The sequence below is a fragment of the Danio rerio genome, chromosome 18 (assembly GCF_049306965.1).
Source record: "Danio rerio strain Tuebingen ecotype United States chromosome 18, GRCz12tu, whole genome shotgun sequence".
Taxonomy (NCBI): domain Eukaryota; kingdom Metazoa; phylum Chordata; class Actinopteri; order Cypriniformes; family Danionidae; genus Danio; species Danio rerio.
The window spans coordinates 13,000,213-13,016,861 of record NC_133193.1 but is presented as its reverse complement, the minus strand read 5'-3'; the positions used below and the strand labels follow the sequence as shown (position 1 = coordinate 13,016,861).

General features: G+C 33.2%; 1 long non-coding RNA gene across 1 annotated transcript in view; it reads right to left on the bottom strand.

Annotated features, from left to right (window-relative positions):
- The window catches only part of LOC141378723 (uncharacterized), a 32,935-nt gene extending 25,571 nt beyond the window's left edge, over positions 1 to 7,364 (bottom strand). Inside the window, exon 1 of the long non-coding RNA XR_012393977.1 lies at positions 7,119 to 7,364. This is a non-coding gene — a long non-coding RNA (uncharacterized lncRNA). The remainder of the gene's footprint in view (positions 1 to 7,118) is intronic.
- Positions 7,365 to 16,649: the final 9,285 nt, after the last annotated feature.

Genomic DNA, 16,649 nt, shown 5'->3' with positions numbered 1-16,649 from the left:
AAAAATGAAATGTCTCTAATTTTGATCTCCACTAATTAGACTTTAATTACAAAGAATAAAATTAAATATTACCCACAATTTAAAAGAGAAAATATTTACTATAGATAAAAAAATAAAGCATATCATAAGAAAATGGAAAAAACAAAACCCAACTATCTTATCAACATACATTAATTCACGTTATTAAAGTTCTAAATAATATATATAATTCAAGAGTTCACACTTAGATATTGCTTGATAATAATAGCAGGTTTGGCATGCTGTAGCTTGGAGATAATTGAGCCCAGGGCTGCCTCCAGGTCAATAAGCATATAAGGGGGTACAAGATCAGGTAGTTCTCGAGAGGTCCTTCTGGTAAAGGAGAAAATAAGGGAGATGGGTGGATGGGGGAATCTTCCAAAAAATGAAAATAAGAGAGGATGTAAGAATTGAAATATTGCAAATATTCTGATATCTTTGACAATTCAAAACATGAGCTGAAAACAGAGACTGGTAACTTCACAACTCAGCAAGGGGAATGCGGGAAAAACCAGTTCCTGCTGCATTTGCATCTGAGTCTGCTTCATCCCCCTAACTCACACATATGGTCATTTCAATGTTTGAATGTTCTAGAATTAACCAAACTGACTTTAACTATCATGTTTGATATCATTTGAAATGTCTCAGTGCGATTGGTACAATGGTCTCATTCTCTCAGAAATAGACATAATCAGAACAATAAATATATAACTTCAGGCATCTTTTGAACCACTGTGAGGGGTGTGACACTAAGTGTGAATGCCTTTTGTTATACATTCACACCCCCTTCCTTGAGGGAATTCTTGGATTATTTAAGGTAAGGCCTAAGAAAAGCTCAGGGCGATTCTGCCTAACCAGATCAGCCCATAACATGGGGTCTGCCCCATGTTATGTATATTTCAAAGTCAGGAATGCATCTTTCATCTTGGATTTATCTTTGATAATTTGATGTTTTGTATTGATCATTTATGAATTGACTGATTGAATTGGCATAATACATTTACCTGACTAATAAATTGTAATGTTTGACCATATTTTGCTCACTCTGTAATTATTAATTCAAGTAGATTACGCTGTATCCTTGTTTCCGCACGTCTTGCGTCAGGTCAGTAGACGGACTAAAATCCAATTGAGATGGAGCATTGGCACACTAATTGTGTTTTAGCGATCCGGCTGACTCTTGGTATTGATTCATGTGTACTTAGGTGGAAAGGGCGATAACTTCCGTCTAGGTCAACAAGGTGTTGCACGACTAACCTAGATTGGGTACCCGACCTTTGTTTGAAGGTAATATTATTCTAAATTAAGTTCATATGGGAAACCATGGGCTTGGTGAAAACCAAAGTTACTATAGAGTCCAGTAGTCGGGTACATTTATATTAATGCCCTAACCTCTAATTAGAAATGATGATTGTCTTAACTCAAAGGTGTACATCTAAGCGGGACTAACTAAAGTATTTTAGAACGAGCGCGCTGGTAGCGGCCATCTAAAGTATTAGTCAATTTACCTCTGTTTAATATTCAAGACTGACCGGAGTGTGACCGTGAGGGACGCCTTCGGCCGAGGCGATTTCTCTGAGCGACATGAGCACCCGAATGAATGGATGTAATAGTTACTAGTGAAGACAAACGGTTCAAACATTTATCTAAATTACATATTGATATAATCTTCTTAATGTTTTATAATTGGAGTCAGATAAAACGAGGATAAATATATTAATATTCTAAACCACCTCATATTAAAATTGGAGTCAGATATGAGTTAAGTTTAATATAAATCAACATTGTGCACTGGAAAGACCGAACATGCAGTGAACCTTCATCCACCAGTGGACACCGGCATTGGGCCAGCTGGGTGGACCTTACAAGGATTATGCTGCTTTCACATTAGAGATTGAGCATGTTTGAGCATGAGCATGGAATTCTGTAGTATGGCGCTACGAAAAGGGACAGGGTTAAACAAGGGGATTAGGCATTTAAAAAAGCGAGTGATTGTTTTGATCCTTGATTGGTCCCACGCAATGTGATGCGATTTCGCAGGTCAGAGTTCACCAAGCTTGAACTTTCCAATGCAGCGAACTGTGAAACTTATCGCATGAACTTGCATTTTCAGTCCAGTTTGACTAAACAGGCTATTTATATTGAGTTCGGAATAATCTGATAGGCTTACTAATGTTTACAGATGAGAGACCAGCCACGATCAATTATATCACATGCTCCTCTCGAAATTAGTTTGTGAAACTTCACTTTAAAAAAAAGTTTAAAATCAGCAAAAAAAAAAAAAATTAATAAAAAACCATTCAAATAATAACAGTTCGATAAAAAAGGAAAAAAATACATCTGAACACCGTATTCACAAAAAAAACAACCACCTTTCACCACAACAGGAAACGAGCCACACACCCTGCATCATATCATTTCAAAACACACACTCCACATCTGATAAGACCTCTTAAAAAATAACCCCCCGAGAAATGTGGCTGTTCTGTGATTTAGAGCAATTCACTATATTACACAGCCAAAGTGTTCCTTTCGCCCTATTTCAGTGGAGCCCTAGCCCTCTCTGGGTGAATTGAGAATATACGATCAACATTAATAAGCTGAGGGAGTCTTGATTTTCTCCCAGCAGGACCGAGCAAACCCGGAGTTCAGGTAGTAAGTGTTTATGAAGCATGCACACAGACACGGAAACCCTCCTCTTTTTTTCATAAAGCTGGATTTCTCAGAGGTCTAAACTTTGGCAGAAGGGATTAAAAAGAACATAAAAAGTTGCTAAATCACGGCACGTTTGGGAGTCAGTAGACACAGTGCAGGCTCTGAACTCCAGCTCAAAGAACTGTCAAGGGACATTAGATATAATTAACTCCAGCCCACTGCCACCACCAATCAATACATCTCAGCTTTTCTTTTTTCCAAAAGAAATGTGTAAAATTAGATTTGCAGCCGAGCCAAAAACACACTCAGAAACCTATATTGTGCAATATTATGTTTGAACTGTGAGACAAGCTGAGGATGTAAATAAATTAACCATACGTACAGTTGAAGTCAGAATTATTAGCCACAAATGATGTTTAACAGAGCAAGAAAATTTTCACAGTATGTAAGATAATATTTTTTTTTTCTGGAGAAAGTCTTATTTGTTTGATTTTGGCTAAAATAAAAGCTTTTTTAAAGCCATTTTAAAGTCAAAATTATTAGCCCCTTTAAGCTATATTTTTTCTCTCAATAGTCTATAGAACTATCATTATACAATAACTTGCCAAATAACCCTAACCTGCCTAGTTAACCTAGTTAAGCCTTTAAAAATTTCACTTTAAGCTGTATAGTCGTGTCTTGAAAAATATCTAGTCAAATATTATTTACTGTTATAAGAGATGAGTTATTGAAACGATTTTGTTTAGAAATGTGTTGAGAAAAATCTCTCTGTTAAACAGAAACTTGGGAAAAAATAAACAGGGGGCTAATAAATCTGACTTCAGCTGCTTAGTCATAATGTTTAATTAATAAAATTAAATCTTCCTTCAGCCCTTCTTTGCTTATTAAAAATGTCAGTCAGCATGTAAAACAAAAATGGCTGGAAGTGCACAGTTCAGTTTTAAACTTCAAACTGTGTATTTGTTTATGTCAGCAAACCTTTTTTCGGGAGGACCTTTATTAAACTTCCAATAATAAACAGCCATAATATGTGGTAAACACAAACATAAGGTTTCGATCAATGCTCACTGAAATAATGGGACTATTGTTCAATCAAAAACACAGATCAACAAAAGCATTAAAAGTCAGGTAAAAGAAAAGATAAAATGGCATAGTAGCATCAGCGAATGCATTTCATCACTCTTTTTTCAGTAGTCACTATTTTTTCTAGGCTATTTTAAAATGTATTAAAGTAATAATTACCCCTTTAGCACTAGTCTTTTTTTATTTCCTGAACTGCCACAATGTATATATTGTTATAAAAACCCTTTTTATAAAATGTTGTTAGTCATTATTTCTTTCTGGAAAATAGAAATAAATATTTAGGCCACTACCAACATATTTTAAAAACAAATACATTTTAACAAGTGTTACAAATTACGCTAAATTTGTTATAAAAACTTGTTTTTAAGTTACTTTTACTTGTATTAATAAAATAGTAAGGTTACAACTTATTTCTTTAAGTTACACAAATTTTTACTTGTTATTTTAGGTCAGTTTATTTAATGCAAGTTTACATGACTTGTAAAGTTAATTTAAATCAACTTAATTTAAGACAGCATTTTTTGCAGTGTAATAAACACTAAAACATAAAAAAAATGTAAATATGGGTAAAAGAAAATTTTATTTTACATTATTCTCTATCTCTCTCTATGGGTAAAATAATATACGCAAGTTTGCTGTTGACCCTATTTATTTTAATGTTGTTTTTTTTTCCCCTCTGTTAATTTATGCTTTCATTGCATTATGGGATGTTGATCTTTTTACCAACAACTTTTAACTCTAAAAAAGTTACTTTCATTAACATTTTTTATAGTTTAAAGGGAAATATTGTCTGGGTTGGCGTTGAGTCCATTAGCAAAAATAGAGGGTTTTAAGACATTTTCAGTTGTTTAAAAACAGAACAAAAGCTTGATACATGTGATTTCTTTCAAGTCTTTCTTTAAAATCTATTTTAAAAAAAATAATTAAAAAAATGCTTGTTTTCTAGTCGAAATACAACAAATGAGACTTTCTCCAGAAAAAAAAAACATTATTAAACATACTGTGAAAATTTCCTTGCTCTGTTAAATGTCATTTGGGAAATATTTGAAAAAGAAAGAAAAAAAAAATCAAAGGGGGGCTAGAAATTCTGACTTTAACTGTACATTAAGAACCCCATATTAGCCTGATTACAACCAATAGCTGACATATGGCCAACAACTGGAAAGACCTCAGTTCTGTCACTTACCCAAATTCAACTTGCATTAATATATATTCTAAAAGAAAGATCTCACCTAAGACAGACATGATAAAAATAGTCTTTTCATTTTTATTTTCTTTTGTATGAAATGAAATAAATATTCATCTTTCTTTCAGCTCATCCTAAATTCAGGATTTTATTTTTAGGCACTCATCTTCTATACTTCAGTGTATTTTGGGTTGCCTTCTCTGTGAAACTTCCTTATTTTGTGATTCGGCTGTATTTTCAGTTTATTTACAGTTGTGAACTTCATTGTGGATGGATGTTGATCTCTGCTCTGTTGGCCTTTGATGTTGAAAAATCAACTCTGCAGTTCAACAAAGTGACTTTATTGACATTTTAGTAGTTTGAAATAATATAATGTATAAGAAATAATATAGATAGAAATAAGTCTGAAAATGTACTGGCAGATTATTACAAGGTTTTCGTACCATAATATATAACACCGAGCCAGACAATAAACCACTTTAAAACTATTAACAATGTTAATAAAAAAAGTCTCTTTTTCCAACTTTTTAAGAATAAAAGTTGTTGGATAAAAAATAATAATAATAATAATAAAATCAATGTCTCAATATGCAATTTAAAAGCATAAATAAACAGGAAAAAAACATTCACAAAACACAGAAAACTAATTTACGGATTTTTTTTACAGTGCATGGCTACAACAAGGGATCTTATGAGCCAGCAATTCAAACAGTAGATGCCCAAACAAGCGGTCTATAGGCTTCACCATTAAAAACAATAATGACAGGAATTATGTGGCTTTCGCAAAGTCTGTAATCTTTCTATAGGTATTGCAGCATTTAAAGGTCCCATGAAGTGCTTTTAAGTGTGTATTTTTTTCCAAACATGATGAGAGGGTGCGAAATAGTGTAGCTTATCTCATTTTAAGACAGCCAATTGCGTTTAGCTTTATCACTGGTCTTCCAGTGAGAGTGGGCGGGGCATGTCAGATATAAGAGAGCATTTGATTGGTCACGATTTACTTAGAAACTGAAGTATGAGGTGAAGTGAAAAAACAACAACAACAACAACAACAACATTCATCCATTTAGGCGAAGTGACAAACTACAAGCCTTACACGTTTATAATATCTTCTAAACGTGTATTTTGTCACAGTTTCAGAGCACACTAGCTTATAGATATCCTAAAAACTAACAACACGGATACTAACATCTAAAAAAACTAAAAAAAAAAAATGTATAGGACCTTTAAAGTCTTTTTAAACAAGCTTTTTGTGGTGGACTGGGTCAGAATACCATTAGTGTGAATCGTAAATGACCTTGAGTTAAAGGTGTAGGCATTTTTTAGCACATTTCATTCTTCATCTGAACTTTAAAAATAAAGGTCTCCTGATGTATAATTCATGCAAAAGGATATCCAGAACTACCTCATTTTTCAACCCAAAGTGTTTAAAAAAGCCAAAGGAAAAATACAATTCACAAGGTATAATCGTATTTGAAACCCTGTGAATTATCTTCACTGCTTTCTCTTTTTTTATATATATATATATAATTTACTAAGGGCCAGAGGGTCTGCTTAGATGAGCTCAGCGCTTAAATGCTACAATAGATCTCCATGTACCACTACCCATGATAAATGATCTCCTGTGAGAAAGATTTCAAAGCTTTCTCAGACACTTTATGCGTCAGGTTTTTGGATTATCTGAGACACTTCGCTTTAGGTATGAGAGGAGAATATATTAATGCTTGTTTCTGCAGTGGAGTAAAAAAAAAGCTACTTTTTGGGGGGAATTTTAAGATATATGGTCAAATTTACTAACAGCTTACGTCAGTGCAAACATTGTTTTGAGGTAACATTAGCATCTGGAATTTGGAGATAAATACAGTGAAAAATCTGAGAAAATAAGTCACTCAATTGCAAGTTTATAATTTCAGAGATATGGCACACACACAAAAAATACTTTTACTGCTTGTTCAAACTACTTATTTTGAAAAATTATTATAGTTTTGAGAAATCGCAAACGCCTGAAATCACAGGCAAATCAGTGTTTGTTCACAGGAGTAACAATCGTGAACTATCAGATGCGATCAAAGTGACACCCTTGAGATATCTGGCATGCTAAATATCTGGACCTGTCGGCAATTCAAAATCACTCCTTGTGATATGTGTTCTGATTGAAAATAACATTGAGGATTACCTACAGCCAATGAGATAGCAGCATCCAGGCCAGCGGGAAGTTGGAGACCACAATATCAACGAGCATGGCTTTGTTTGAGAAAAGGCTTCTCTTTGGTGTATTTGGACCCAAGAAACGAAGGAAAAAACTAGTGTATATTTGGCAGGAGTGCCCGTGTCTGTTTGATGTGTCATCCGAACCACAACCTGGTCGGAAATGAAAAACGTTTGAGAGAAATTGCTAATTCACTTCAAAAGCCAGGTGAGCAAAATAAGTGCATTTTCTACCGCACTAAAGGCTTCTTTCTCATGATAGTAGTAACAAGTGAAGTTTCACAAACTAATTTCGAGAGGAGCACGTGATATGATTAATCGCGGCTGGTCTCCTATTCGTAATCATTAGCAAGCCTATCAGATAATTGTACTTAACATGAATATCTAGTCTAACTTTACCCCCTTATCTCCGTTTTTGAAGACGCTGTGCTCTGTGGGTTTTCCCCTGGTTTATACTCGAAGCGTTCGCTTGGTGCGGCGTTTGATTTGAGTTGAATTCGAATTACTTTGAAGAGATTTTATAAGAAACAGTTACGCCTGTACAGACATCTTTATGATCAGTCCATGTGTGATCATAGGGATAATCAGATGACAATCATTTTTGGCTAGAAATTGCTACAAAAGTGGAAAAGGAAGAAAGTTTTTGTTAAAATGTTTAAAAAAAAGTAGAAGGAAAAGTTTGTTAAAAACCAAAAAGAAAAGGTATTGCAAAGTAGAGAGGTGGTTTAAACAATTACATAATGTTTTTCCACCAGTCATAGGTTTTACACCGAGGTATATATTACAGTTAACTTAAAGTTAACTAACAAGTCACAAATGATTTCTTTGATAACTTAAAAGCAATATTTGAACCGATCGGTTTACAATATACTGATGGCCTGTTTTTCTTAACTTTATTATATACAAGTTATATAAGCACAAAACTGACTATATATATATATATATATATATATATATATATATATATATATATATATATATATATATATTTATATATATTTATATATATATATATATATATTTATATATATTTATATATATATATATATATTTATATATATATATATATATATATATTTATATATATATATATATATATATATATATATATATATATATATATTTATATATATATATATATATATATATATATTTATATATATATATATATATATATATATATATTTATATATATTTATATATATATATATATTTATATATATTTATATATATATATATATATATTTATATATATTTATATATATATATATATTTATATATTTATATATATATATATATATATATATATATATATATATTTATATATATTTATATATATATATTTATATATATATATATATATTTATATATATATATATATTTATATATATATATATATATATATATATATATATATTTATATATATTTATATATATATTTATATATATATTTATATATATATATATATATATATATATTTATATATATATATATATATATATATATATATATATATATATATATATATATATATATATATATATGTATATATGTGTGTGTATATATATATATATATGTGTGTGTGTATATATATATATGTGTGTGTATATATATATATATATGTATATATATATATATATATATATATATATATATATAATTATAATTATTATTATTATTATTATATATATTTTTTTCATTCCATTGGCTTCCACATCAGTAAACCATTTAAAACATACCTCTAAAAAAGTGAATTTGACAACATAGAGGTCTCATCAAGACAACTGTTTTCTTTCTTCTCCCCTAATATACCATGCGTTATTGTAATTGTAACTGATTACATAAATGAAATGTGTCATCTCTGGCACTGATGTATAGCACATCTGCGGAAGATCAGATGTAACAGTGCAGCACATATCTCTTTCATTCTTTTCAGCTCTGTCATAGCCATGTCTAACCTCTACAGTAACACTGTGGTTTCCCCGCCATATGTTTTGAGTAACTCTGTGGTTATATCATTTTAACACTAAGGCAACCTTCTTGTATCACCATAATAAAACAAACGAAGTCTCGTGTTACGTCAATAGGTAGTTAGTGTTAAATTTCTCATATTGTGTATACCTCTGGGGTGACAAAAAGTCAATGGTGGTCTTGTTGTGGTTAACGTGGCAATATTCTTTAGTACCCTCACATTTTCAGGGTTAACAATTCTTTGAGTCACTGTTAACTGTGATATATGTATTTGCTAACCTTTCTGTAACTTTTAAAGATTTTTCCAGTGACTCTTGAGACCCTTCCTTATTACACTAAGCTTAGTGGTATATATATACATTGTTTTCTCTTCTATACTGTAAAAAAATTCTATGATCAATTAGTCATGGCTGCATATTTGTAATTTATTGTAACTTATTAAACTAAGTAAATCAACCAAGATTACATAATATAAGCTCAATGGACTCATAATTTTAATTTGATTCAGCTTAAAAATGTAAGGCAACCAGGATTCTTTTACAGTGTATATGCCATTATCGGGATCACAATTTTTTAAAATCTTTTTCTGAAAGTTGTGATAACACTTTTGTGAAGTTTTTCTTTATTTAAGCAAGTTGGAATGCAACATTTATTTTTTTTGGTACCCTCTCATTTACTGCACTCTAAGTTGACCTAGCTATGATGACTTCCACTGCTGAGAAACCTGGAAATATGAAAAGGGTCCATTGTCCTTTTACTCAAACAATCCAAACCTTTGTTCAGTTGTTTGTGTAAGTTGATACATCATTGTCTTAAACATTTCATTTAATATAAACAATTTCTGAGCTGACTACAGCATGAAAAGTATATATTTTTTAAAAAACTCTGTATTTGCAATTTATAGTTGTGTTTAAGTAAAACATGTTTTTTAAAATTTTATTCTGCAAACAGCTAATGCCATTTCTTCCTATTTTAAAATTAAAACATTGACATTTAGAGTCCTTGCAGTATATCATAAATAAAAGCGTGCCATGTATTCAGCATGTCTGTACTTTTTTATACAAAAAGATACTGTTTTAATAATTTAATCTTCAAAACACTTAAGAATTAAATATTTGGTTAAATAACTCCCAATTACAGGAAATTAATAAATTTTGAGTGTATCCGGAAAGTATACGTAGCGCTTCACTTTTTCCACTTTTTTATTTTACTATACAGCCAGGCCCGGATTGGCTAATCGGGAGGACCGGGAGAATTCCCGGTGGGCCGGTCCGTTTTTTGGCCGCGAGGGCCGGTGTCCGTAGCTCCAGAATCTTTTGCTCTCAGCAGTCACACTTTTTAAATTTATTTATTTACTTGACCACAGCCTTTTTATTCATTATTTTACCGCAACTCTTCTCTTTTCATCTATTTTAATGATTATAAAACTCAGATGTGTCTCTGTTCTGAACACAGCTATTGTGGTCCAGCGGTTAGCATGTTAGGTTAAGACGCCGCGGACCCGGGTTTGATCCTCATTAGAGTAACTTATTGTTTTCGTTTTTATTGTTAAGACATATAATACTGTTTGGGTTGTTGAACATTTGAAGTTCTAAAGCAGCTGTTTTTTCAAAAAAAGACGTGATAGTGTCATTAGAAACTGATTTGGAAATGACCTTATTTTAATATAGTCAGTCGTGAACTGAGGTGGGCCGGTCTGAGGCTTGAAACTCCAGGGCTGAAAAGGTGTCCCACTCCGGCCCTGTATACAGCCATATTCCAAAATGGATTAAATTAATTGATTTCCTGAAAATTCTACACACAATACCCCATAATGACAATGTGCAAAAAGATTTGTTGAAATTGTTGCAATTTGTTGAACATAAGTATTGCCAAGTTATAAGCTCAGGTACATTCTGTTTCCACTGACCATTCTTGAGATGAAGTTCACCTGTGGTAAATTCAGTTGATTGGACATGATTTGAAAAGGCATACACCTGTCTATATAAGGTCCCAGGGTTGACAGTGCATGTCAAAGCACAAACCAAGTATGAAGACAAAATAATTGTCTGTAGACCTCCGAGACAGGATTGTCTCAAGGCACAAGACTGGGGAAGGTTACAGGAAAAAGAAAATCTGCTGCTCTGAAAGTTCCAATGAGCACAGTGGCCTCCATCATCCGTAAGTGGAAGATGTTTGGAACCACCAGCAAGGACTCTTCCTAGAGCTGGCCGGCCATCCAAGCTGAGTGATCGTGGGGAGAAGGAGCTTAGTCAGGGAGGTGATCAATAACCCGATGGTCACTCTGTCTGAGCTCCAGCATACTTCTGTGGAGAGAGGAGAACCTTACAGAAGGACAACCATCTGTGCAGCAATCCAACCAAATCAGTCCTGTATGGTAGTGTGGCCAGACGGTAGCCACTCCCTGTCTGGAATTTGCCAAATGGCATCTGACGAACTATCAGACCATAAGAAACTAAATTCTCTGGTCTGATAAGACTAAAATGGAACTCTTTGGAGTGAATGCCAGGCGTTATGTTTGGAGAAAACCAGGATCTGTTCATCACCAGACTAATACCATCCCTACAGTGAAGCATGGTGGTGGCAGCATCATGCTGTGGGGATGTTTTTCAGCAGCAGGAACTGAAAGACAAGTCAGGATAGAGGGAAAGCTGAATGCAGCAATGTACAGAGACATCCTGAATCCTATTGAACAGAGATCTGAAAACAGCTGAACACTGTCATTTCCCATCCAACCTGATAGAGCTTGAGAAGTACTGCAAAGAGGAATAGGCAAAAACTCTTAAAGGCAGGTGTGCCAAGCTTGTGGCATCATATTCAAAAAGACTCGAGGCTGTAATTGCTGTCAAAGGTGCATCAACAAAGTATTGAGCAAAGGCTGTGAATACTTCTGTACATGTGATTTTTCAGCGTTTTAATTTTTAATAAATTTGCATCAAATTCAAAAAATCTTTTTTCTATATTGTCATTATGGGGTATTGTGTGTATAATTTTGAAGAATTAAATGAATTTAATCCATTTTGGGATAAGGCTGTAACATAAAAAAAAATGTGAAAAAAGTGAAGCACTATGAATACTTTCCGGATGAACCGTAAGTGCCAATAATTATTTGGGAGGGAAGTTCAACCAAACTATATTTTAAAAAAATTTATTAATATATACCCTCCCAACATCCAAGATTTAGGTGACTTTGCCCATTAATCTTTGCCCAGCACTTTGCATTAACAATGGATTCAGTTTATGTAGATTATAAATTTGTTGTGTATATGTCCAGTTTAAGAGAAATTAATGGAAAAAAACTGAATGAAATAAACTCACAATTCTGAATGTGTTTTTAAACTGACATTGACTTATGATAATGAAAAAAGAAGGCTCTACTTATAAAAAAAAGACATCTTGGATCTCCTAGGGTTGAGTAAACTAAGAGCAAATTTTTGCATGAACTCTCCCTTTAATTAGACACATTACTTTGTTGATTAATGGACAAAAATAAGTATTTTTTAGCACGCCAAAAAACATCCAAAAAACTGGGATCACTGTATTATACAGAGAGTACACATAGTTCTAGGATCTGTCGAAAGACTCAGACTGTGTTTTCAATCATGAAATAGTCCATGAGGATAACATTACATGCACATGACTTCAAATGGGTAGCATGGCGTCCTTGCTATAATCAGCTAAAGCTAACCTAACTCCACTTAAACCACAAACAATGCTGTCTGCCTTTTCTAAAACCTCACCAAATTTGCAATCCAAAGCCTCATTGGCTCATCTTTCACCATGTCAAAATATGCAAATGAACACAAAAGCCTTACCGTGCAGATGGCGAATTATGAACTTTCATGATGTCTGCTCGCATTTCCCTCAACAGAGCTTACTTTGCGTGTCTGTCAACAAGACAATCTATGAAATCTATGTTGACTAAAAGGGTAGAAATATGGGAAAAAAACTGACATTTCGCTTGCGATATGGAACTTAAGTTCACTATTTCAGGGTCATATGGGTTTTTAAGACCAGCTTTCCCTTTGCTGCCTACACATGAATAACAAAAGAAGAAAAGGTTACAGCATAATTACAGTCATCGCCTTTCTCAGACTAAATTGAATCCATCATGATTTCCCCTTTAATGAATGACAATGCGATAAGAAAGCAGCAAAGAGAAAATTACCCAAACAATGCTTTATCTTCTTTGTCACTCAGACATTACACTGAAACCTAAAGAATGACAACAAATACACAATGTGATCCATTGGAAACAGCTTTAGGGCGAGTTCACTGTTTGATGTCTGATTGGTGGGATGTTTGACCTTTCAACACTAGCATTGCTGACATAAACTGACTGACATTCCCGCATGTATTTGGTATTCGTTTGCGAGTATACTTTTTTCATTTGGTGCTCAGGGGTGGAAGGCAGACACTTGTAATTATAGGAGAGAAATTAAGGAACCATCAGGTTGTGTGTCTGTGGCTTCAGCATGTGAAACCACACATCTGTGCTGCATATGTTCAAGAATGGGCATACTCTGTTACATACTGTAGGACATTGTGGATGTTTTGGTCATATAGACAGTGGTGTAAAGTAACTAATTACAAATACTCAAATGACGGTAATTGAGTAGTTTGTCTCAGGAATTGTAATTTCTGGAGTCGTTTTAAAAATGTCTACATTTACTTTCACTTGGGTACATTTTAGTGCAGTATCTGTGCTTTTACTGCACTTTCTTTCAACCTGCAGTCACTACTTTATTTTTTCCTGTCTATGGGGTTAGAAGGATAAATTCTGTGATTCCTGTCCAATCAAATTGCACCATACTGAACTACCTCAAGACATGCAGCAAACTGTTTGAAAGCATTAAAAGCAGGGGTGCCCAAACTTATGAAGCGCCAAAATCCAAGCTTGATTGAGAGCTGTGGGCCGAAAGAAAATATAGCAAACTGTATAACATTAAATTAACTTTAACCGTATTTACTAATGCCTTCTATTTTTTTTGAAAATTTATATTAAATTAATAAACTTATTACAATAAAACCATTAAAAAACATTTTTAAAAATCCAAACAATGGAGTTAATGCCGAATACACTAGTCATGCTGAACCTGCCTTTGCCTTGAATTTGAATTCATTAAGTGACAGAATGTATTTTTTTAATGATCTGATTCATGTACAACATTTAATTGAAACATTTAATTTTAGTTTGCCTTTTTTGTAGCTCAACTATAAAACAAACAAACAAAAGGTTACATTAAAATAGAAATGAGAAATGCCTTTCTGTTAAAGACATTCCCCAACCCAATTATTTTTCCCTCTGGGGGCCAAATCAAAAGATACAAAGGGCCAACTGTGGCCCGTGGGCCCTAGTTAGGCCAACTCCGATTAAAAGTGTCCAAGAAGATACTTACACGCAATGACTTAGAGACTTTTTAGACTGAATGCCACTGATAAGAAGATGACAGATTTTTACTGTATGATGACTGAAATGGCCGCAAACAATAACTAAATGCACTACAGAATGTTACGTTTACACACACACACGCATGCACAATTTACACGCATCAACCTTTCCCATCGTAATACTCACTACTCCCTACTCTTGAGTACTTTTAAAAGGGCTACTTTTTAATTATACTTTTGAGTAATATTTACAACAGATAATTTTACTCTACTTGCACTACAATTTTTTGTAAGTAATGGTACTCTTTCCACCACTGCATATAGAGTACATCAGATTAGTCCCTGTCCTCTGTTTTTTTAGCAGTGTTGGTATCAATTTTTTTTTTATTTCTATAGTAATTTTTAAAAGTCTTTGTTGAAACATTATAAACATCAAAACACATATTTTAACATTAATACTGTTTCTTTAGTGATTTCTGAAGGATTATGGATTGGATTCGTTTAAATTCTGTCATCACAGAAACTCTTCGAGAGATTTAGTATGGCAATAAATTTGCATATGGCATTGTTGATGTGTTTGGTCTTGGTGGAATAGATCTGCTACACTGCTGCTGCTGCTTTGATTATTATGACGTATTATTAAAACACTTACTGAATTAAAGACATTTCATGTTTCAGAGGACTGAGTTATATGTAGATTTATCAATACCTCACTACAGGGAAGAGTATAGATTACATCGTGTAAAACGGATTGATGTTTTGATAATAGTGGCAAACTCTACATTCATCGGTTGAGATACAAAGTATCAGATGTGATCATCTCAGCCTACACTATAAAAAATTCCTGCTTGCCTTACATTTTTAAGCTGAATCAAATTGACCATATGAACTTAACCATAACCATTGAACTTATATTATGTTGTACTGACTTAAAACAGCTTATGTAACTTGTAAAATGAAGTTAAAACTTGATTAACTTAGTTTAATAAGTTAAAATGAACTAAAAACCTATGCTGTCAGGACTAATCCATATAATTTTTTACAGCCTATGGATTTAAAATAAGTAACACAGACATTGTACAGTCAAATTTTTTAAACCAGTCACACTGTAAATGCTTCAAACTAAACAAAAGAAATCGAAATCAAGTGCCGAGACTTACTACTGCTAGTATATTCACAGACATGCAGTCTAAGAATATAACATGCAAACATATTATATATGTAACCCCTGTAGCAGATCCAAACATAGGTGGAGCTGGGGTGGGGAAGGGTCTCAGAAAAACACACTGGACATTGCTAATGTAAAACAACACTGAGGCATTGAAAATGCTGAGGAGCAAGCTCATTGGCTGCTGAGGCGAGAGCAACCAATCTCCTGTGACATTTAATTAATGACGTAGGAGCAGATTAGATGGGACATATCAACCTGTGCGCGTTTCACAAGAGAACTTTGTTTTGACAAATGAATTAAATTGGTTACTGAAAATTCAAAGCCTTCAATTAGGCTTTAAAAATACAAAAACAGAAAACTGTTTTATAAAATGTGACATTCACAATGTTGGTGTTTTATTGTATTTCTGATTGAATTAAAACAACACTATGTAATTATCCCTTACGATCCTTGTGGTTAATAAGCACAATTGCTCGTTGACAGTGTTATAAAAATGAATGTGCATTTGCTGAATAACCTGACAGAACCAGTGTAAACTGACACCTCATCTGGAAATCATGTACACTATCTAGACAAAATGCCTTTGTTACACTATACTATCTTTCACAAATATTAGCCAGTTTGTGTTAGTGTTTGTGCTGGATCTATATTAGATAATTTTGACTCACAGTTAACTTTTTAGCCAACTCCAACTAGGCTACGAAACCAACGCTTGATGTGTGACTTAAAAAAGATTGCACTGTTACACTCATATAGATTTCTGTGCAGCGTATGTGATCCAGGACCACAAAACCACTCATAAAAGATTTTTTGTTAATGTATAAATTTTCTGAAAGCTGAATAAATATATTTTCCATTTACGTATGGTTTGTTGGATAGGACAATGTTTGCTGAGATGCAACTATTTGAAAATCTGGTATCTGTAGAATGGAAAAAAATGGGAAAAAATGCTTTGAAAGTTGTCC